The sequence below is a fragment of the Ciconia boyciana genome, chromosome 10 (assembly GCF_034638445.1).
Source record: "Ciconia boyciana chromosome 10, ASM3463844v1, whole genome shotgun sequence".
Classification (NCBI taxonomy): Eukaryota; Metazoa; Chordata; class Aves; order Ciconiiformes; family Ciconiidae; genus Ciconia; species Ciconia boyciana.
Genome location: NC_132943.1, coordinates 8,698,639 through 8,723,876, shown reverse-complemented (window position 1 = coordinate 8,723,876; position 25,238 = coordinate 8,698,639). Strand labels below are relative to the sequence as shown.

General features: G+C 40.3%; 1 protein-coding gene across 1 annotated transcript in view; it reads right to left on the bottom strand.

Annotated features, from left to right (window-relative positions):
- Positions 1–25,238, bottom strand: part of NCKAP5 (NCK associated protein 5) — a 400,045-nt gene that overhangs the window by 346,936 nt on the left and 27,871 nt on the right. The window lies entirely within an intron of this gene.

The following is a 25,238-nucleotide window of genomic DNA, read 5'->3' as shown; positions in this document are numbered from 1 at the left end:
CCACGTGGCCACCAATTTGATGCACATGTCAAACAGTGAAAAAAGCCTAGAGAGTCATATTATTTCCTTGACATTCCATCGTTCTCTGTTGGGCTGTCAGAAAATGCATGGTAGCAATGCTAGGCACTGAATTTGTGAGAAGTGGAAAGAAAACCAGAAGCAATTAGAGAGTAATATTGGTTAAAATTATCTCAATTCTTAGAACTATTTCTTCCCACAACCCATATTTAAGGACAAATTCTGGAAACTCCATTCAATTCTTATTTGGCTTAACAGGCACTCACCCTCTGAAGTGCCTAGGAATTGTTTTTGAAAGGGGACTGAATAACAGTGTCAACTTTTGGCCCAAAGTCAGCTGGAAACAAGCCACAACCTAGACGCAGTTGGCCCTCAGGATGTGCTTCCAAAGACCTTGACAAACTTAAAATTAAATGTTAATTATCCCTGTTCAGCTTGATTTATAATAATTGTCAATATCTGTGGTTTGAAATAACACATTTTACAACATGATCAGTCAGAGAAAATATTTTCCTAATGACTAAAGGGAGGAAGAGTCTGCAGTGAGTCCAAGAATTATATTATCAATCTTATTTATTATTTTTTTAAACCATAACACACAAACATTTAGGAGACATTGATCTGAAATTGGGGTGAAAGGCTGAAGAATACTATGTTTTCCTGGTTTTGCAGTGGTCAGATTTAAGAGTCTAATCCTGCAGACACAAGACCAGCTGAGGTTCCAGGAGTTCACAGAGAAAATTAATGGCATTTGAAATGCTCAGAAATTTTGAAAAGTCCATAGAACCATAAAAATTTTACTTGTTAATTATTTTTTTTTAAATAATTATGATGTGCCAAGAGTTGATAATTTATTCATTTGGACAAAGGTTCTTGAGATGTTCTTCACAGCAAGTAAACCCACAACCATTTTGTACCCACGACAAGTCCCATTAAAATATTAAGCTCTTTTTGTTCCTATAGAGCTGCACAGGAAAGGTCACTTTTAACACTGGGCTTTCAAGCTTATCAGCTTCTGGGCAATATTTCTGAAATAAACTGCCATGACTTAAAGGATACCATGCAGAACAACAAACAAACTCTCCTTCTCAACTGGTGTCAGTGTTTCTTGCCTTCGAGCAATGGCTACTCGCAGAACCAAAGGCTCAAGCTGTGGTTGTGCCAGGAATTTTCTAAATCAATACTTCGAGTTGCTCAGAAATCATCTGCTTTCCTGCTTTGAATCCATTTACAAAGAAATTACTGCATATGGTTTTAACCAAGAGGAGTAAAAGGGCAGATTAAAAATATAATATAAGAGCAACTCAGTTCATGTAAAATAAGAACTGCTAAGCTACGGTGAAAAATAGATCCCAATAATGTCAGCAGAGGAGCGTTCAGAGGCCATAAACCACAGAAATACTGCAGTTACTGTCCCTTCCCTGAGTAAATGGCTCACCAGAAACAAATTCCATCTTTTGCAACTATTGTATCGGCAGGTCAGTGTAACAGATGATGTACATATCCTCAATGATTTTTTTTTTTTCCTGTATAAAATGGATAAAACTAATATATGTTTCCATTTTGATTTTTTTGCAACTTGACTCTGAAATTGCTTCTGCCATGGGTCTGTGAACTCCTGGCCATTGCTTGATTCATTCTTACCAGCAGTCACTTCAGCTAAAAAAGATATTATAAGCTTTTGCAATTTTCTTTTCTTTGAAAGGTAACCTTCTGTAACAACTTCTTCCTAATAAGCTATGTGTTTTTCATAATACCAATTGAATGAAACATTTTGCTTCATGCCTCAAATTTTGCCTCATTTACAACATTCATCCATTTGGGCTATAAATAAAATTATCATTGCCTTTCTTTTAAATAACTAATGTGGGTAAAACTTGCCAATCCTGAACCTCATATACAACGGAAAAAAAGAGGACCTTCCAGCTTTTCTGCATTCTACGCCTCAAACATACAATTCCTAAACCAACAGGCTTCCTCACACAAGTTCTTTGCTTACTTACAAACACAAGCCCAGAAACACCGCATATCATCTGGAAGACTGTATATTAAACCTATCGATTAACTCATACCCTGCCCCAAAGAAAAATTTCTCCTTTAAGAATTATAGCACATTACTCTATAACAATATTTTTCCTCTCCTCTCACCCAGGCAGCAGAAACATGAGAAGGTGAAGAAACCTTGGTGGGAGTTCACTGAAAGCCACAGGAGGGTGAAGTCTATGGCTCAGCTCAGCTCCAGACTCCTAGCCAAAGTCTGATTTTCTGCCTCTGAGAGTAATACAGCTTTAAAATGTTTTTTGATAGCCTCTTCTAAAGTTAGAACATCAGTTACTGTCCATGTATATGTAACACCGGCAGCTGTGATGGGCTGCATAGAGGCCTCAAGTAATTCTGCACAGAACCTGTCCTCCCAGATAGCAGGAAGAAATTATGCCCAAGATTACTAATTTTGAGCACAGATTCTTCTATAGCTTCACAAACCATAAAAATCCTCCTGGTTTCTAGGCTGGTAGCCAAATCAATGTTTAGGATGATGAGCAGGCAAGACTTAAACAGCAATTCAAGGAAACAGAAACAACTGTTTCTCCAGAGAAAGAAGTCTCTAATAGCAAAAGTATAAAAATATTATTGAGAATTGAAATTGGGCATTTTGGGGCAAGGGATCAGCAGGGCTTTAGAGGACTGTAGGCAGGGGAAGACACACTCAGTTTGTGTTCCCTAGCCTGTGTGATCTTATGGTAGGATAGGAAGGCAGGGTCCTACCCCTGAATAAATTTTCCCTGTGCTGGAGGTCACAATATTTGCCTCTTCTTCGGTCACTTGGAGGAAAGGCCCCTTCATTGCCTCTTCCAGAACTGACAGATCTCATCCCTGCCAGAGCTCTGCCTTGGTGCAGTGCTGGGGTGTGGGATGAAAAGGAAAAGCACAACCTTTCCGTGGTGGAGCAGGCACACAGCTAGCATCCCCCAGTTTTGGGGACAAGGTCATCTGTGCAGCTCTGGATCTCCAGGTCCGCAAACCTAGCAATGCAGGTAACACAATACCATGGTAGTATTAACACCTAATAATTTTTCTGATATTTGATATTGCATATTTCTAGAACTGTGATAATACCATGAAACCTGCATATCACCCACTATTACAGGGAAGCTTTGTGACAATTATCTTTTAAAGTAGGAGGTTTCTATAGAATTGTATCTTTAACTGTATGTTCTCACAGTCCAAGGTTCATTAATTCAACAGGCAATTTATTCTTTTGTAAAAATGATACTCCAGAAACTACTAGTTGAATAGAAATAACATTTCATAAGACGCAAACTCCACAGGAAAGAGGATAACTAGCAGATAGTTTGTGCTCATTTGATAAATTTATGAAACTGTAGGCTTGACTGAAAAGAAATCTAAGAGATAAAAATCTATTTGGAAACAAATTTTGCCTTCTTGTAGCTGTTTATCAACACCAACAAGACAGCTATACAATACAGCGTTTAAATCTTCAACTGCTTAATATCTTCCAAGCAAAGATGGTGTTGTAATAGAGCAATGATCTCAGGATCTGTATCCAGAGCTGAGAACAAATTAGAAAAAACTAAGGGTTTTTCAACTACAAGTTAAGTTGAAAGTTTTTTAACTACAAGTTAAAAGCATCTTTCCAACCAAATCATTATTCCTCTTCCATGGGCAATAATGAGCTTTTTCCAAAATGATTTCCTAGTGAAACAGTAAGAGGTAGATTTACTGCATTTATCTTTCAATTCTGTACCAGCAAACAAAAAAATGATAAAACATATCAGATACAGAAAAGTCCACAGCACAGCTGCCTTCTTCAGGGACATGGGAAGGATCTTCAGTGAAGAACCTGGCCACAGCTAGGAGTGGCATCCCCTGACACAGTATTCACACAAATTGGCTCTGAAACGCAGAATATTTCAATAGAACGGGACAAAAAAATCTTCAGACTGCTCTATTTCCTTAAGAAAGAAGATCTAAAAACAATCGAGTCAAAAAGAGAGGAATGACTTTGGATCATTTGAATAGTGAAGGTGAGCTGTGTCTTGTGGAAGTCAATGCCATGTGTGCTGTGCTGACACCATATTTATTTGTACAAAGCATAAATGCCACAGCAGCTGGGATTCCAGGGGACAGCTTCACTGTAACATACAGCATCCTTGTGCCATTCATTTCCTTTTCATCAAGGGAGTACCCCACTATGGAATACTTAACTACCGAGAAGAAACTGAAGAGTTCTGATACAGCCCATTGCAAAGCCTTCAACCCCATGTAAGGGCTTCTGTGGGGTTTTTTGGGGACTGAATTTGTCAGTCAAAGAACAAGTCAACATCATGACTCCTGCCCTGAGCTTGTGAATCACTTGGACAACTTCTTCGCATAGAGAAAGGCAGCATGCCGTTGCAACAGCACGCACACACAAACACATGCATGGACAAGACTTTTTTGGCCTTGAAGTACCTAGTCCAGATTTAAACTCCCAGGCTATTGGCTTGTCATCAGGCTGTCAGTTGTACAGCCTCAGATGGTAGCCTACATTTTTCTGCTAACTCAGTGCCTTCTGTTCCCAAGCAATGGATGTTGGATCTTTACGGGAGTTACGAATTATTGGATGCACATCAGGAAGCTTTTTAAAGGACCTTCAGGAGATGGATAGGAGGTAATCATAAAGAAGAAAAAAAAAATTAGATTGAATTAAGTTTGATTCAAGTTTGATTCAAGTTTGATTCAAAACTCATCTCTCTCAGTTAGACTTTTTGCTGTTTTCAATGGATTTACATCCTATAAATACATCAAATGCAATTGCAGACGTTTTCAGCACAAATATGAAGGGATCTAAGTAACGTTAAATTAGTTTTTAAAGTTCTGTTAAATAAATTGGATGGGTCAAGATAAACACATTAAGATTCCACACTCCCTTCAAGGGGCACAGTAAGAACTTTTCATTACTGTTATATGTGCTTTGCTCCTCTTTTTCACAAAGCTACATTGATTAAGTTCCACAGGTGTTTGGAACAAACAGCATAACAGGGAGAGAGAAGCATGCAGGGAACGGCATCTCTGAGTCCTTGGCATCCCCTCCACCTGTGAGCTGAATCCCACTTGAGAAAACAGGATTACTTAATGCCAAAACAGCTTTTCTGAGTCCCAGCAGCTCTTGACTCACTGTTCTAGCCTGCACAAATATAAAAGGTAGCACGCCCAAACACAGATGGGATGCTGTACACTATATTGGGACTGTAACTAGCACAGGACGATGACAGCTGAAGCTATCCAGTCCCACAGAGACCAAGATTTCCCTTGGTTTCCTTCCCTTTCCCCCATCCTGTAACTCTTCCATCCTTGCAGCTGAAAGTGGGAAATGCATAGGGATGTGGGGAACCCAGCATCCACACAGATACATCCCCATGGTCTTGGGATGCCATCCGTACAAGAGCACAGAGATTGTAGAATGCAAGAGGATTTTCCAGTCTGTCATTTCTAAGACCTTTTACTACTCACTTTAACACATGGTGCATGAAGGATACCAGAAATGACACTGCTGTGTATTTTCCTCAGTGTGTGGAGAATCACACTCAACACACACAGGAACAGATCCATAGAGTGGCTCCACGTACCACACTTTCATTTGATTTTCATTTTACCCTTAGATATTCAATATTTAAGCATTACCAGTCTAACGCATAAGCTTTATGAGTGGTGGTATTTCTTCAAAAGAGACAACGTCAACAATTTGGTGCCAAAACTATTATTTTTGCCAGTAAAATTAAGTCCTCTGCCACTTTCATGCATACCTTGTACGTATACAAGACCTTTAAACAACATATATGCCTCATCTTTTGCGGAGTGATTTCTTCTTTTGTCAACAGTACGTGCACTGACTGCTGAGTGGAGGATAATCTAAAAATTTTAACTTCAGCTTTCAGTTTTCCTAACCCTATACAATCACTACAATCATGTCTCACTTGATATCCGTTGACTATAAATGTTTTTGCTTACCTAGAGGGCAAAAAAAAAAAAAGAAACAGAAGACAAAATATAGCCTTTCAAAAGAAATATTATAGCTATTAGTTCCATAAACACACTGTACCTAAGTCAGAACCAAATTCTGCCCTCAAAAAATGATGTGTCATTTATAATTATGTGTGTATGTGTACGTACAGAAAGTGAAGGGGACAGACAGAATATGACAGGACAGCCTAGCCCCTGAATTTTATAAAGAAATGTCTGCCTCAGGTGTCTGAATGTTGTGGAGATATATTATATTGTTATCTTTGTTTAACAAGACTTAGATTGTATTGCAAATGGAGTTCATCAACAAAATAAATTAATTATTTTACAGAAAAAGTTAGGGTTTATTTTTGCACTGACTTTTAATTTTAATTCAGAGTGCTTCTACCAGCTCTAGCTGTCAACATTGGTTAAAATAAAACAGGCAAGCAGGAGATCTGGCATACTTTATATGATAAAAAATGTATAACTTCAAAATAGCTAATAGAAATCTGGCACAATATTCATACATTGCAATTTCATTCGAATATGATTCAAAATCCTTGTGGGTTAAGTATTACTATTTCTGTGATATAGAAAGACTAGCTAGAAAGTCAGTGTCAGAATAAGCTCCTAGCTTGTGTTTCTGTGCTCACCCCACTCATGTCCTGTAGCTCCTCTTTGAAGAAATCTCCCATTTCAGCATATGTTCACACCATTTATGCCAGTTCTCCTAGGAAAAGTTAATTTTCTTGTGATGTGTCAATGTCACAACCTAAGATATCCTACAGTGGATGCAAATACTGCAAACAGAGTTTGGCAAGAAATGTCTCAGCACACAAGATTTTAGAATTTTCCTATGCTGAACTGGGAAATGACAGAGACCTTTATAAATAAAAATCTGATACATTTCAGCGAGAAATTTCATAATTTTTAAACTGGCATTTTACAAGAGAAAGAAAAGAAAGGAATGATATTCCTTTTATTCTACTGGATGAAATACAAAGTGATAAAGGCATCTATCTTAGACTCATCACATGGTCTGCACTGGTTGGAACAGTTCTCAAAAACAGTTCCCCAGGACATCTTTGGAATGCTTCTCTGTCTTGGAAAATCCATAGTTAAAAATGAAACTGTGGATTTCCCCCATCTTTCCCTCTTGAGTTTTGGCCCTAATGTGAAGAACATGATGCAACAAGTTGGCATGTTTCAAACATCCCACTTTTCTTCCTCCTTTTTCCTTTTTTCTTTTATTCATACCAGATCACCTTGGTCTTTGATAGATCAGTTTGAAAATTCCATTGGGATTCTAAAAGCAAAAACAAAAGCAAAGCACATGCAATACGTGGCAAAGATAAAACAAACAGCTCTAAAAATTGCTGGAGGATCAGCACAGTGCTGATAGAGTAGTGAATCAAAAGACACACATTCTTTAAGGTTTCGTTGTGACAGTCCTGCACTGACGGCATGAGAAAACTCAGATGAGTCCCAGTGTTATAACGTTTATCATAAATCAATGCTATTAATGCAAGCAGACAAGACAAGTCACAGTCTGATGTGTTAGTCCAGAGAGAACAGGAACAGACAGATTTTCTACAAACCAGCTTAACACAAAATAAATATAAAAGCATCTTTGTTCTTTGAAACGGCTTTCTCATTGGTGAAAAAAAGCACCCACTATTCATACTTTTTTTTAGAAATTCTTGGTTTTAAATTAATGGTTTGAGTACAGCATTTTCCTCCGGCCACAAGGTCAAAGGAATTTTAAAGCTGGTACATTTCTATTAAAAGTACAACAGCTCTTCCCTCTGTCCCCAAAGTCAGGGAAAGGAGAGGAGCTCAAGGCAATCGGCTGCTGCATTAGATGGTGAAACAATTCTGCCTTGGTTCTTCCCTGAACTACCCTTGCTTCCCTTCACACAACTTCCCTTGCTACTTTTCATATATTGCTTCCAGCTACATTTCACGCGCTGCTTCCACTCCGGATGATGAAAATTTGTCCATGTGTCAAATTATTGGTAGCCACTTCTACCCATAAAATAGAAGTGACATATCATAATGATACCCTGTCCTCCAGAGCACTCTCACAAGATTGCAAAGCTCTTCAGAAAAGGTATAAACTATCAGCCTCAAGTTACTGGTGATGAAACTGAGGCACATTAGCCACGGTAAAAGGACAGCCATTAGTGGAAGCAGCCACTAATTACCGGCTTCTCTTTTTCACCACCATTTTGCCCATCATCTTTGAAAAGTTATGCCAGATCTTGCTTTCCCTGGTTGTCTGCTTACAAAGAAGAATAAACTGCTGCAAATCTCTTTTGCCCCCAAGAATCACACTAGTGATATTGTGGCTTCACAGCATTACAGAGCTGAATAACAAGGAGAGGTAATAGCAGGGCATGACACCGAAACCTAGTTCCTGATCCTTAACCCTCTAGAACTGCAGAAGTGCTAGATTTCATAGGCAGCAGGACCATCATTATCTTCAAGTCTGACCTCCTGCATAATGAAGGCCACAGAATTTCATTCAGTAATTCAGTCAGTGGAAGGAATTAATAAGGGATGCTTGATTCTGCCTGCTAAAGCAGCTCTTGAGACTACTGAGGTAGTAGTAAGGTTAAAGGTAGAGTAGGGTTATCTGTTGGGTGCTCCATTCCAGACAGTAAAAGCTAGGTTAACGCTGTACTGCCCAAATATAAAAATTGGCAGACTTTGTTTGTAAGCCTTTATCCTCATTTATCTACTCTTCCAGGCTGTATCTACAAGGAAGAGCCATCACCATGAAGCCCTGAGCTACTGGCCAGCTATACAGCAGATTTGCTTGAACCTAACCACAGTCCAGCCCAATTCTGGAGCCTTCACCAAGGAGATGAGCATCTCCATCTCCCTTCTAATATACACTTTTCTGTGGTCTATTTTATATTTGTTTGCACAAACATATGCCATGAGCTCAGAAAGTCTGTCAGCAATTCACAGATGGCCACAATCATATAAGCAGCTTTGGTAGGGCTACGAGGTCTGACTAGAGATGTTAGGCATCTGTAATATGACTTGGAGCATCTCGGTTTGGTAATGTTGAATCAGGGTTAGCCTTGTGCAGAGACAAAGGCCAGCTGCCCTATGAATTTAGCTTTATGTTCTGAATTACTTCAACTCCTGACACTGTTTGGGAATTTGGGACTGATAGAATATGCAAGAATAGTAGCTGAAAATTGCATTTGAATTTAATGTTGTTGCCATGTATAATAGCAAATGCAAGTTAAAGAAAGAGGAACATTTATCAAAGAGAGTTCTGAGGCTAGACCAAACACCTCTCTGTTTTCCAGGGTAGCACATGTTGCCTGTTTGTCATAAACAAAAAGTAAACTGTGTTATTCACAGTTACAGAAAGAGCAAAAGATCAAAACATTGCTGGGGATGCACACTGCCTTTTCTTACTGCTGTTTTCTGGTTCTGCACTGCCTAGAAACTTCAGTAGGGAAGGGAAAGACAATGGAGGAAAACACTCTTTGAAAAGACATTTGGCAAGGCTTTTGTATCTCAAATGCTAGAAAAACATCATGCTAGAAAAACAGTGTATAAACCTTGCTTTGAGGATTACTTTTATCCTTATTTTATAGGGATAAAACAATGGCGAATGAGCAGAATGAAAAACAAGAAAACACTAATAGCATCAAATTTACAGGAGAGAAATCACAGTAAAAAACGCAGCAGTATCTCCTCCCTTCAAGCAAGTACATAGACAGAAGTGTCCACGCTGAACAGCCCAGAACATGGGCCAATTTATCAAATGAGAAGATTCACCATGAGCTGTAAGTTGTCTGCATTTTAAGCAAATGAACAGTAGCCCACTGCAACAGATGCTCCCCGAGTATGAGACCCCTCTTGCAGAGCCTTCCTAATTCCCACGCGCAGAGTTTCTTCCGAATCACTTCACCGTGGCCAGGCTGGGGACATTTGCTGGCTACAGGAACATCAGGAGAGTCCGTTCCCCAAATACCCCGTGTCCCCCAGAGCTGCAGTAAGAACATCGCAAGACAACAAATCCCTCCCACAGCTCTGACCTTTCCTTTTCTGCCAGGGCAGCAAAATCCTCCAAAACCCGTGCCTGTACCTGCACCAAGGCATCCCACAACCACCATCTTCCTGCAGTAGCTTATGGTGATAGTGGTGGTTCCTTTGACAGCCCTACATTTTCAGGGGGTTCCTGTGAATACTTAATTTCACTTCTTTTCAGAGAGGCCTTAATGATAACGGGTAATGCCCCAGGCCTCCTAATTTGACCAAATGTTACATTCTACTGTATCAAACGTGCCTCCCGTGTAACTCACAAGCTTGTACTCGTCCGTAAAATTGTAAGTTAATGATACTTAAAATACTGCAGTTACTTCCTTCTTGATATGTATGGAAATGCTGCAACTTTACAAAGGTGGCTTTCTTCTCTCCGTACCGTGATATGTTGGATGTACTCTGTGTATGCCCATTTGGCAGGAATTGGTTTGGGTCAATGGTTTATTAGCCATTTGTTTGCTGTTTGAAAGCCCCCCCACAGATGCTGGATGTTTTCTTTTCTTTTCCTGATTGCTTTCGCACATGATGCTGTAAGGACACGTCGATTGATCAAATGAAACTATTCCACACTTAAACTCACATCAAGCATGCCAGGTGAAGAGTCCCTGTAATTGCCTGTTTTGGCCAGTGCTGCTTGTAGCAACCTGTCATCTCTGTGGCTTCCTCCACTTGCAAAATAGTTCAAGTGTTCGAAAGCTCCAGTCCCATCCCATTTGTCCACCCCAGAACAAAGCTCACCCTCCAAATAAACCCCCATTAATTTATATTTTGTAAACTTTCAAGAAGATAGGCAAAATTGGCAATACAAGAAGTCTTCTCTCATGAAACTGTAGTGGAATTACTGGCAAATAAGCATCATTGTCTCCACTGGACGGATTTAGACCCAATTTTAACTATTTTGCCCTCCAGAGGCTCTTATTGACAACATGGCAAAAGTCTCCCTTAACCTCATCAGTTCTGGTGTAATTATAGGCACTTTGAATGTAAAGACTAATTTCCATCAAGCATTCCATTGTTTCAGTTATAACACATTAATATGTTAAATGAATACATCAAATAAATAAAAAAAGTTTCCAATTTTGAAATGATGCTCATTTACGTATTTAATCATTAGAGAAAAATTATTCTAAACTATTGTACTTGTTACATACACTTTGTCAAAACATTAGGTTTAAAATACAAGTGCTTATAGAATCATATTATGAGTGCAATTTCTCTTTCTGCAGTTTCATCTCCTGTGAAGCTGAAGATACAGCTTTTGTAGCAAGGACAGTCATTATATTTTTCAAGAAACAGAATTCATTCAGTGACAGGTTTATTGCTTGTTATCTCAGAAATATTTGCTACAATGGACATCATAGAAAATTGCAAGAAACCAAAATATTGAATGTGCTTTGAATTGCATTATATGGAATTCTACAGCTGGAGTGGTATTTGATAAAACAATGTTCTCAACTCACATCGTCACATCCAAGAAGGATGCTTGGGTTCAAGAGAAAAAGATGCTTGGGTTCACTAGAAAAAGCCGGATCTTATTTGTTTTCTGTCAATATTTTTGGTTGACTAAAGCAAGGCTTGAATCTTCTTGACATCATAATTTCATTGTGTCCCAGGATCTGCACAGAACTAAATAACTCTGCTTGCTTGAACTGCCAATGTTATTGCTTTAAAAGTTTACAGAAGCAAGGAGTGCGCTGTAAATTTGACAATGCTGTAGGATATAGAAATGTCGCATTTAAAAATATCCCTCAAAATGCTTTCTCAAAATGGCACAATTAGGGACAAAGGTCACATTTTTGACATTATTTACAGTCAGGTTGCTCAGATTACTTATGGAAAAAGCAGCCATGAGACTTATTATACCCACAACCACCCATCATTGTGATATATGCTATGGTGAAAAGATAAGACCAGCTCCAGTGGGGGGAATGACTGAGACGAGAAATGCATGATACTACATGTGGCAGCATTTTAACCTGCAAACTCCCCAAACACGAAGAGTTAAGAGTCAATCTACAGTCTCTCCCTAAATACTGTGTTCTCCTCCCCACAGCAGGAGAACTGAAGCTTGTGGGAGCACTAAATCAGGGAAGAGACAATAAAAACTTTAAATGAACAGGAGATTTCAAGAGCTCTTAGAGAAGATAATTCTGTTTCCCACTAGAAAATGAAATTTCTTACCTGACTCTGGAATATGAAAAAGCAAAACACTGAATGGTCTGTCCTTGTACTTTAATTCAGTATAATTCACCTTATAATTTCTCTGGCATTCCTGAAAACTGATTTCAATGGGTGCCTAAGCAGCACTGCTACACAAGCTCTTGAGAAGTATCAACAAAGCATGCTAATGCAATGCTACGCTAACTAGCGTAATGTCAAAGCTTCTGGTTCAAATTTAAATATACTTTCCCTCCCATAGATCCTTCCTTACCTCATCCCCCCATCAAAGATGGGCCTCAGTAAATGCACATGTGTTGTGGGTTGACCTTGGCTGGATGCCAGGTGCCCACCAAGCCGCTCTGTCACTCCCCTCCCCAGCTGGACAGGGGAGAGAAAATATAACGAAAAGCTTATGGGTCGAGAGAAGGACAGGGAGAGATCACTCAGCACTTACTGTCACAGGCAAAACAGACTTGACTGGGGGAAATTAATTTAATATATTGCCAATCAAAAGTCAGAGTAGGATTCATGAGAAATAAAAACAAATCATAAACCACTTTCCCCCCACCCCTCCCTTCTTCCCGGGCTCAACTTCACTCCAGATTTCTCCACCTCCTCCCCCCGAGGGACGCAGGGGGACGGGGAATGGGGGTTGTGGTCAGTTCATCACACGTTGTCTCTGCCGCTCCTTCCTCCTCACGGGGAGGACTCCTCACGCTCTTCCCTGCTCCAGCGTGGGGTCCCTCCCACGGGAGACAGTCCTCCATGACCTTCTCCAACATGAGTCCTTCCCACGGGCTACAGTTCTTCACAAACTGCTCCAGCGCGGGTCCCTTCCACGGGGTGCAGTCCTTCAGGAACAGACTGCTCCAGCGCGGGGCCCCCGTGGGGTCACAGGTCCTGCCAGCAAACCTGCTCCAGCATGGGCTCCTCTCTCCACAGGGCCACAGGTCCTGCCAGGAGCCTGCTCCAGCACAGGCTTCCCACGGGGGGCTCACAGCCTCCTTCGGGCATCCACCTGCTCCGGCATGGGGTCCTCCATGGGCTGCAGTGGGTATCTGCTCCACCGTGGACCTCCATGGGCTGCAGGGGACAGCCTGCCTCACCATGGTCTGCACCACAGCTGCAGGGGAATCTCTGCTCTGGCCCCTGGAGCACCTCCTCCTCCTCCTTCTTCACTGACCCTGGTGTCTGCAGGGTTGTTCCTCTCGCACATTCTCACTCCTCTCTCCAGCTGCAACTGCTGTTGTGCAGCAACTTTTCCCCCTTCTTAAATACGTTATCCCAGAGGTGCTACCACCATCGCTGATGGGCTTGGCCTTGGCCAGCGGCGGGTCTGTCTTGGAGCCGGCTGGCGTTGGCTCTGTTGGACACAGGGGAAACTTCTAGCAGCTTCTGACAGAAGCCACCCCTGACAGTAGCCCCCCCCCCACCAAAACCTTGCCATGCAAACCCAATACAACATGGTATGTGAATTCCTTAGACAATCACCTGCATTTAAAAGTTACAGATAAGCAAATCGTCTCCCCCATCCACTCTGCAGTGCTTTGAAAAGCTGAACTTCCATGGCAGCAAGTCACCCCCAAGAAAGAGCCGCACACTCAAAGGCAGCACAGGGTTCCTATCAGCAGCAACATGTTTGAAGGAAGAGCTGAAGGCAATACTTAGATACAAAAAAAGCCGAAGCTGAGTGGGGTTGTAAACATCGGGGTGAGTCAAACTCCATTCAAAGGCACAGAATAACAAATTGTAACAGTATCTGACTTGAAAGGAATTTTTTTTACATTATTTTGTTCTGGAACTTGTAATAACCTGACATTTTTTAAAATATAAAAATTGAAGTACAAAGAGTCCAATTAAGTAATCCTGAGACTGTGAAACAAGCCAGGTGTGGCAAGAAAATTCAAATTAACACTCATCTCAAGCTTCAAATCAAGTGTCAGTTTGTTCCTTTTTATTTTAATTTATTGTAGTCAACATTAGTTAAAGCTGGAGACATTTGTTCTCTTGCTAATGATATACACATAACTCCCACTTACATCCCCTTGCTCCTTCCAATTAAGAACTTCTTCTGAACATTTCAGCTAGAAGGCTTATCTGGCACAGATTATTCACTGTATCATATGGATTCAGGTTCTTATGTCTGCAAGCTCTTTAGAGCAGCAATTTGTTCTTTGTTTAGCATATTTTGCAGTGTACAGTGCTAAATAAGCTTAGGGAGTGCTATTCACTGAGGCATGTTTGTGCTCAGTGGATTTGGCGTTGCCTTGTGCTTTGTTGTTTCAGTCTGTGCAAAACCCTTCTCCAATGCAATGCATAAAATCCAGGCCGCCTGTAAGTCAACCTGTTTCTTAAGGAAATCTTCAGCCTAAACACACAAAAATTAGTGGGTCTGAGAAGCACTGTAGGTGGAAATGTAGCACACATTATATTACCTTGCTATTCCCCAAGTATACAAAACGAGCACCAGGTCACGGCTTATCTTCTCTGCACAACTAATTGTCTTCCTTACCACATGGTTTTGACACATCTTGCGTGCACACTGGGAATATTTAACACCAACTGAGCAACAAAACAACACCAGTTCCTTGATTTGTTAAATTCAACACAGCTTGTCCAAGTTAACCATGTCATTGTTGCATTCTTTCTTTACTTTTCAGTCTTATTGAAATAAACTTTGGACAGTATAAAGACAGGGTATTATTCCTCTGAGACCCACGGAACAGGCTACCCCCGTTGACGCAGAACACGTGATATTTTATGAAAGCATCGCATCTGTTTAGCTCCCAGCCCTGTCCTGTGAACTCTTGGGCTCTCTGGACAAGTGAAACAGATACGGGGCAGATGCTCCCTGCCGCTGTGGAGTCCATGGGATGGGAGAGAGCTACAGAGCTGCTTCTTTTCCCCCTCAGGAGTCTGAGAAGGCCTTACTAGGAAACTGCATGTGAACAGGCTTTGTCAGGTGAAGCTTACGGTCAAATAAAATAGCACCATCCGACATGGTACGTGTCCTTCCAACACAGACATATCAGGTAGCAACTCAGCAAATACCATTACACTTAGCACCATTAATCTTGACACCTTTCACTTTCTCCCATGTCAAGCTAGTGAGTAGCACCATGGCTCTGGACCAGACGGGGCACGGACACTGAGGGATGGCCAAGCCCAGTGGCTGCAACACGCGGTCTTTGAATTCATTTCCTAGAAAGAGTGGCAAAAATTTTGGTCTTTGAAAATTGTATGTCCTCCATGAGAAAGAAATGCTTTCCTCCAAGAAAATATAGGGAATCTCTTCAGTTTTATTTAAATAAAGCTTTCTAATCATTACTGTTGTTAAGGGAATTGGAAATAGGTAATTAGTAATTTTCATTCTTTATAGGTTTTCCCTGAAGGAAAGGGAAATTTAACATAACACATTTTATATCTTGTGTGACACTCGTCCTCCTGACTCATACATCAGAGACTGAGCAAGGAATGTTTAGATAAGACGCTGTAAGTCGTTACAAGGACTGTGTAGCCAAGGGGTGAAAATATTCATGCTCTCAGTTGACTGATACAGGAGAGGACTTGTAATACCTACAGGTTATAAGACATTTGAACCTGGACTGAATCCCTAGGATGACTGGAAGGATACTTACACTGAGTACTTGATTTCTGAAGTTGCAATACAAGCCAAGCAATCTGTTCAAAACACCAACAAAGGCTTAAGTGCTTAAGCTATCAACACTTCTTTCTCTGATAGAGAGAGATCCATGAAGAACAGAGACAAGAGTATGCTGATGAGATTTCCACCAAGGGAACAAAGCAATTTCACAGAGCTACAGGACCAGGCTCCTGCCTTCACTCAGACCAGCATCAGTCTGTAGAAACTTCACCAGCCTGTCCTTCATGGGAGAGCATCAAACCTGTCCTTAAACAGCTTTTGCAAAAGAAAATATTTCAGGCTTCTAGTCTGTTGACCTGATTTTAGTCACACTTACTTGACTGTTAAGCTCTTAATTGCAACTGATTCTAACTTAGTATAAACTGAAATAGCTTGATCATTGCCAATTTATATCACCTAAGAGCTTGGTCCACTGACTTTCTTAAAATGATTCTTCATTTACTCTGAAGCTCATGGGGGTGAAATCAGGCCTTGTCTCTTCTTTACATTGAAGCTTCAAGTTGCAAGCCTGATTTTGAAAAGGAGGTTGACAGAGAAGTTCTTCTGTAATATGTAGATTAGTGAGGCAGAAAGTGTGCCAGTTAGCATTAAACTTAACTGCCCTCCCCTCCTTCTGCCTGTCTTAACTACCATATCATTTAACCTGGTCTTTAAATAAACAAGAACTGGTTCAGGTTCGTATTTTATCTCACAATTGCTTCTGGTGCTCCAAGATCACATTCAAAGTGATGTTAAATATATATATTGTATATATGTTTATATGTTCCTTATCTTGCCTGTAGGGATTGATGCTCTCCTAAAATTTTACATATGATTGTATATGAATGAAAATAAATGTTCAAAGCCCAAGTAGTGTGCTTAGAACTTTGTATTTTAATAAGCATAACAGGCAATGATAAAAATACCTATCAGTCTCCAGTCCTAAAGGAAGAAAAGGACTGAAATTAAAAACTCAAACAGTCAAAACAAGGTAAACAAGAGTTAGAAGGTTTCCCCTTATTTATTCACAACAAAATCGGATCTTTTTTCTGCTACTCTCAAATATGCTATATCTCTGTTTTGAAATTGGAAACCTGTGTCTCCAAACTTCTATGTATTAAGACATTGTCCAAAATATGTCCTAAGTTTTAACCTTAATGTGAGAAAAGGGAACTTAATATTGGTTGTAGTATTAAACTTAGTTCTATTTCATACATATTTAAACACTGAACTCTCTCTCTTGAATGTTTGATTATCTTTTAATCCTATAGGAAGACACATGACAAAACACAGATCAAACCAGCTGCCTACTGAGTCAGCTACCTGCAGTACCGGGATCTTAGTGAAAGGTAAGTACCAGGAAAGGACAAACTCTCTCCTGACTTTACAGGACACCATGTTATACCCTGCAGCAAGAGATCCAATTATGGTTATCACCATTAGCCAAGGTCAGAAAATTATTGAATGCTATTAAAAGTTCATCCACAGTATTCACCTCCGCAACCTCCAGCAATTTTGAATTCCACTGAGGGACAATATATTGGCTTAGTTATTGTCTCTTATTTGAGATGGGCCCTAAGCTAAACATATTAAGAAAAGTTTGGATCCAAGGATTTGGGTTGACAAAGTTTTAATTCGCAGTAGTTCTTTCATTTCAGAAAGTGTCGTATTTCCTTCTCTCGAGTACCTGTCTGAGCACATGTAAAGCACGATAAGCACACCTGACTAAAAGCCCACCAAACAGTATCATTAACCTCGGCTGATTACACTTACCGCCTCGGGACTGCAGACCATTGCAGAAATAAATACCAGAGGCTAGTTTTACAAAAGGATTGGACACATTTATGGTTGTTAATAATACATCTATCTCTGCAAGGTAGGTTGAGGCTTACAGGTAGGAGTTTCAAATGCACCTCACTGAGTTAAGTGCAACAAGCATGTTGGAATCAGTATGTTGACGCAGCACCAGCTTACAGGGTACCCCATCTCCATCTCTCCTGTAGAGCCTGCGTCGACTGAGCTTTCCATGTGAGGGCGGACCTGACAGCAGGTCTGCACAGAGCCACAGAACTATACTAACTAAATTGTCAGTGCAAAAGGGCTAAAACTAGAGTTGACACTATCAGCAGAAGGCTAGAGGCAAAAGCATTGCAAGGATTTTAATTATTTTGAAAAGCAGGCATTACAAATTTAGAGTCAGATTTAAGGAGGTATATGTATGTTAGGGTATAAAACTCACAGGCACAGAGGTTAGCTCTGGTAATGGAAAGCATTTGGCATATAATTGTGATCAGCAACAGTGCTGTCTACAGCTCTGTATTTGGTTATTTTAATTTTTAAAACTTTTTTTTATGGCTGCATAGTATTATCAAAGTACAGGGTATTACAATTGCTTCAAGACTATCTTGAATTCAGGCTCAAAGTGTTAAAATGCTTTTCAACACACCTATGAGTGCCACTGGGGACACGGTGGGTAAGAAAGCTGCAGGCTGTGTTGGACTTCCCTTTCCACGGCCCAAAATTTGTCCCGACCAGCAGTATGGAGTTGTGAGGGACACTGTCCTTGGCCTTAATATCAGCAACGCTTATAGTCAATAATGGGCAGACAAGTCAGTCACAGCATTCTCCTTAGAAAGGCCTGATGTTGTTATATAGGAGATGGGCCAACATGATACACATCATGCCTTAACTCAGTCTGCCCTTAAACCACTGTGAGCTCTAGGAGTGCTGGAACTGACCTTCTGCCTTGCCCATCCTCTGCAGGCAGTAGAGACACAGTGCGCGTGGACAAACCGAGCACCTTTCCAGTCTTGTCCCATCCCAGTAGAATGTAACGGTTATTCCAAATAGTGCTTTTTTCAAGAAAGCACCTATGCCATCTTCTTTATGCAAATTGCAGAACATGGAGTATGTATTTACCATTTGGAAGGAAAAAGAATGTTGCGCATGAGTGTCTGTTGAAGTAACTTTTAGCTATGAAGAACAGTGTGAAAAAATTTTAAATGTACTTACTGTAAGCCTGACTTTTTTGGACGTTTAAAGAGTTGGTACTATTCCTCTATTAATATAATTTTTAAAATTAACTGAAATACTTACAGGGTTTATTTTTTAATTAATCTTAATGTATAAATTTATTCATTAATATAATTGCTCATTTCAGAAAGTTAATTCTGTACTCAAAAGAGTAGATGCTGTAATTTTGGTGCCACATAAACTATTCTTTATAGATAATAAAGTAGTTTTAATTGTCAAATTTGCATTAGCAAAGTTTTGGCAGATGAAGACTACTTTGATCTGTGCATAATTACAAATCTGTACCTTGGCATGGTAGGTAAGGCTTGCATTTCTGCAGCTAGCAGCTCCCTGTCAAATACGTCTTTGTAAATGTAGTTTCTGGAGAGGTGAAGGCTTACTGGTTAAGACTTTCAAAGGAACTGGTGACTTAAGGTGTCTGAAAGTTTACAGTGTCCCACTTAATGGGACCTGTGCTTCAAGATTTCCAACACTCCTGTAAATAAAGTACCTGAAGTTGAATGCCCAAAGCAATACACCTGCAGTCACTAGTCAACTGAAAATCAGAAGAACTAAGCAATTATAAATCAAAAAGCTTAATTTAGTTGCTAAACAGTAGTCATAAAACTAGTGAATGCAAAAAAAACTTAATTAGTTTGAATCACATAGCCTCCATCAAAGGAGATTCCCAGGTCACTTGGGACTGACTTTGAAAGGAAACAGTTTCTGCACCAGAGGGAAACAGCAACCCACCAACACCAGCGGTGTCCAACTCCCTCAAGGACAGTGAGTGAAGGCTGCGAGACAACCCTCTTCAATGATGTATGTTATGTTCATAAAATTCATTCATACAGCATACAAACACTGGGATAGTCCAAGACACAGGCACATTGGGAGGGAAGCATATTTAAAACTTTCTAGATTTAAATAATGCCACGTTCAAAAATAATTCACTGCCTTGTATAGGTGCGGCGTGCTGATTTCTGGGTATGTTTAACTGTATGTCCTTTAGCACATATAGTGAATTTTGCACAAACTTCAGACTACCATGTAGCAGCCAATCTGGGAGGCTGTGAGCCAGCTACTGCAATAATTCAACTTGTGCTGTTATCCAGACATAAATCGAACCCTCAGTGTCCTGCTGAGACAGCAAGACCTGAGCTTTTGCTGAATTCCTACACTGATAAAAAAAAAGCCTTGACAATATAGTTGATGTGGTACTCAAAGGAAAGCTTGAAGTCACAGATGAAACTGAGATTACAAGGTGGTTGGAAAGTAAATAACAATCCCATCAAACAGAACCATACATGGAAGGGGGTTAGGAGGAACCTGCTGCTTAGGCAGTGACAACCAGCATGATTCAGTATCACAAGACGATCCAATTTACAAAGACAAAACATGAGAGAAAACTCTTATCCAACCCTCAGTAACAGCAGGAGAAACAGGTATAAGATACTAGTTGATAACTAAAAAATGTTTGAATGAATGAAAATAGTTATAGTATAAACAGAAGACACTAGCTTGATTATTGTCTAACTTAGACAGATGTACATCAGGGAGAAGTCCACTGAGGTTCCTGGAGTTTAAGGTATGTAAAAGACACGAATGAAATAAGACACAGACACTTGCAATGCCAGATTCTGTCACCTTAACCTATATGGAGTATGTACTTTTCTGTCTGAGATATCTATCTAATCAGTGCCACTGAAGTTTCTACTTAGAGGAATAAGGCAGTAGATAGATTGGCTAAAAGTAAAAGCATCATCTTGTATAGTTTTAGTAAAACCATTCAGGAATTTTCTATTGACTGCTCTAGAGGAGACTGCAGTTTCCACAAGAAAAATCAGAATTTTTGAAGGAAAATGCCAATATCATTCTTAAAAAACAGATTTCCTTTAGGAGAACAGAAAATGTTCAGTTTCTGGGGACAATTTACAGGAATTTAATGCACACACATGCACCCACACACCCCTTCTTACTGAGTCAGAAGGTTTTTGTTTGTACTCTCAGGCATGGTGTGTTTAAGGCCACAAAGAGCACTGTAGTTCACCTGCTGAGTACCCCCACCTCCTCCTTCTCGTGTACCAGGTAGAGTCTGGGCTTGCTTCCCCTCCAGAGACGGCACTTCAGAGGCTGACAGCTGTGTAACCTCGTGCTCCACGTGTGCCATAGGGTAGCTGGGCAGCAGGGGAACACGAGGCATACAAATGACTCTCTGAAGGCATTGCAGCAAAAATGAGAAGTAAATTCAGTTTAAGGGGAGATATTTTCAACATTTCTAAGTAAAAAAAAATAGGTTTAGTTGAAAACAAAATGTCAAAATAATGAAACTAATTTCCCAGGATGGAAATACCCATTCTATCCCAGTCTAATACTTAAATCTGAGAGGAATTCTGCATTACACCTCGTGGGGTCACTTGATTCAAGCATTTGTCTTTCAGAAAAGATCTTTGATAAACAGGTATATTTGAAGCTACTTACAAAGCACTACAAACAAAAGTATTTTCATTAAGAGTCAAATCTTGCTCTTTTTGGTTAGGACTGCAATTTATGCTGTAAAACTTTGCAAGAAGTTGGGAAATAAATATTATTTCAGAAAACTGTTTCAATAGACTATGCAGTGAATAATACACTGGAGACGAAAACAGATTGGTAGGATTTTAGCGAGCCATGTCCCATATGCATACATCACTAAAGACACATAGGAGCCTTCTGAACTGTTACATGTTGGTTTGGGATTCAGTGTGAGAAACCACAACCCTGAAACACGATCATATTGTGAGTTATCTTTGCCAAAACTCATAAATTCAAGCAAAGGGAAAACATATTGGGTGTCTGGAAACAGTGGAGGTAATTTTTCCCTTCAGACCTACTAGAGATTTTCACTATAATGAAAACTCTAAGGTATTATTATAGAAATAAGTTGAGAAACTGTTTCCCAGCCAAAATTACTTGGATCCGCTTTGTACACTAGAAAAAATACCCATTGAAATCATAAAAACTCTCTGGATTTACACTGCTAGCTTCCCATAAAGCCAGCTGTTGATACCCAATTATTTTAAATGCTTCGCGATGATCCCAGCTCACTTCCTATCTGGGTCAAGCGAGGCCCTAAAAGCAAAAGCAGACGGAGAAGCTCGGAGGTGCAAGAACAGAAGTAAGTAGAAACGAACGCTAGCAGAGCCGTTCACAGCAATTAGAGCTCGACAAGCACTTACAGACTCCCTAGAAAAGAAAAATGTCTGGTATCGGAGTATCTACCCTTGAATGTCCCTGCCCCCAGGGTTGCCGAGCAAAAGACATATTTACACTGCAGAGTTTTGCGTCGCTCTTTTGACAGCGTGAAGTAGAATATTTTCCATGTGAAAGATTTAGCCACTTCTTTGTCAGCTTGGTTTTTAACCAGAAAACACTTATTCCATAAAGGCAAAACATATAGTGATTTAACTGAAATTTTCAGTAAGGCACACTTTATCTAAAGATCAAAATTGTAAATTCACAGAGAAAAACAACGTATGTCATCTGTTTTAGTGTACTTCATCTATTATAGCTATAGAATTAAATGAGTAAGAGGACCAAAAGTATATACATATTTTTAGAAGAAAACCAGGATTTTCCAGCTGGGGGACTGGGACTAAACCAAATATCAAAATCTCAGAATTTTTAACACAGTCTGGAAATTCTGGTTTGCAGATGGCTCTAAACTATAGCTTTGATTCAAGGCTATCCCACATTAACTGTGAGTAAGGGGAAAAAATAAGCAAAACTCAAGAACACCAGGGAAAGTTGACCATAGCCATTTGTAAAATAAATCTATCTGGATATGTCTACATACCTTTTTGCAAAGATATTTTTTGCCTTTATACATTTACATGCACACAAGTCCGTGAGAGAAATGTAGATTCTTCTAGGGATGCAACAATATTCAAAATAGGACATTTGAGAGGTTGCCATGACTGAACTAGCAGGAGGTAGATTCACTATTCCTTCTCCGTCTTGCAGGGTAGGGAATTATATCAACACTATAAAACAACATAGGACATAATTTCTCTCTCTCTTCTCCCCAGGACTGTATTCAAGTGGAATCAGGCAACTGTGAGAGACAGAGGAGACCTGTCCTTCTCAGGGTGTGTGTTATGTTTAATTGCTGAAGGCATGAAGCATTTTAAAAGGTTTGTCAATAAAACCCCTATTTAGTTAACCCCAATCTCCTCAGATCTCTTGTTACAGGCAGCCTTCTGCTCTTAACATCTGGGCAGGCAAAGCCTTCAATTACACTGCTGTATTTGGTAGCTTAATAGACCTAGATAAGGGTCCCCAGTATATCCATTTCCCTTGGTAACTGCTTATCTCTGGCTAGTCCGATGATACGCAGCCTTTATGGCGCAGAGAGGCACATAATCATGTGGCAGGCCATGCAGAGTGTGTGCATATTCACATTAAATCCAAAGCTTTCCCTGACCTTTCCTCTTCTGTGGCTGGACTTACATCTGTCACAGCTACGCTTTGTCGTCGATGGGGAAGGGGCAGGGGCAAAGGGAGAGAGCAGCCCGAGATCACGGCCAGGAGCAGGCTCGCACCCCTCGAGCTCTTCTCCCCTGCATGCAGCCTGCTCCTTGCTGGCATCTTTGGGGACGAGGGCAGGAGCGGGCAGGAGGCTGCCGAGCTGGCTGTGGACCAGGTGGCGGGCACCCGCCAGCTCCTCCCAGAGGCCCCGGGGAACAGAGCCTGGCACACACGTTGCAAATCATCAAAACTCCTCCAAATGGTGACGTGAGGCTCCATCCAAAATAAAGATCCACTATCTGCCAAATAGCTCCACAGCAAGATTTCTCCTTAATATGTCCCTAACTGGATGATATTGAAGAAAACCTGTAAAAAGCAGCTCTCAGCACACAGTTGCCTCCTCTGCACTGAGACAAATCTATGACTATTTTCTTCTAAGCCTTGCTATGCACAACTGTAAATAACCACAAACTTCTCGTAGTTCAGTCTCGCGTTTGTCGACCTGAACATTTGACACCTATTTCTTTTTGTTGCACCCACATTTTGTGTTGTACCATGCTGAGGTTTCCTTCTTGAATCTCTTTCAAAATATGCGCAGACATTTGCTCTGCTTTTTCCTTCATTTTCATTTTTAGTTCCCCCTCTGCAGCCAAATCAGTGTCTTCAAAAGCTTTTTAGAAATTGTTTAGGATTAATATTTTCATGGTGAAAGTCTGACAGGGAATTTGCTGAGATTCTGTAGCAACATTGACTGAATTTCCTGCCTTTTTTTAAAGGCCACAGAATATCATAGCCCTCTGTTTTTCTCAGTCCATCTGCCAGCTAATTTGCAGGCACTAGTAAAATCATCTTTTCTGTTCTCTGTACTTAGTTTTCCTCTGCTTTTGCATCAAGTTCTGTGGCAATGAACAAGGGCAGATCAGCTACAGAAATTTCTCTTAAAGCTTTTATTTTAGCCTTCAAGTCTCATGTTTGTCACTTTAAGTTTATGTGCCAAAGACACGAGAAAGCAAAAGCCAGCAGTTTGTCAAAGCATGCTCTCTAGGGATTCGGGTTCTGTTTCAGCTGTCACCATGCCACCATGTATACCTACTGATGTAACTTCTGCTGTGCAGCAACAAATGGTAAATAATTCCTCTCTCAGAGCGCACTTCTGCCTGTGTTGGTGTCAGTGCTTTTGATCAATAAACCATTGAGGCGTCTTCCAGCAGGAATATTGTTCCAACTGTTGCTCAGCAACACCACACTCCATACAATATTTCCTTGTTTTCAATGCTATATATGAGCTTTTTACTTTTATTCTCTCTTCAAGCAATATCTTCTCTAGCTTGCTATGCAGCTACAGCTCACTGTTTATCCACATCTCCATTTCTTGAAAAGGCTCACTAGTTTCTATTGGTATAAACAAGCTTTAATCAAAGTAATAGGTCACTATCTGTATCACTCCAAGCAAGGATTTCAGTTCTTTCTCTGGCACTAGCACCTAATAGAGTAATTTCTTCACATTAGGCCCAACACTTACTACTTCTAACATAATTCCCTGGGTTCACAGAGTCCTTTTGAACTCACAGCCTCTGTATTTTTCAGTTATGATGTTAGGTTTTGTCAGGCTGCTCCAGAGTCCAAGAATGGCACTTACAGTAACTGACTGCTGCTAGGACGTCCAGCGCTTTACACACTACTTTATTTTCAAATCTCTCTTCTGCAAATGAAGTCCAAACCAGTCATTTCCACCACTGCTACATGGAAGTGCCATCCATCTTACTTGGTGAAACTAGTGACTTCATGCTGTCTTTATCCAAGCCGATGTAGATTCTACTTCTGG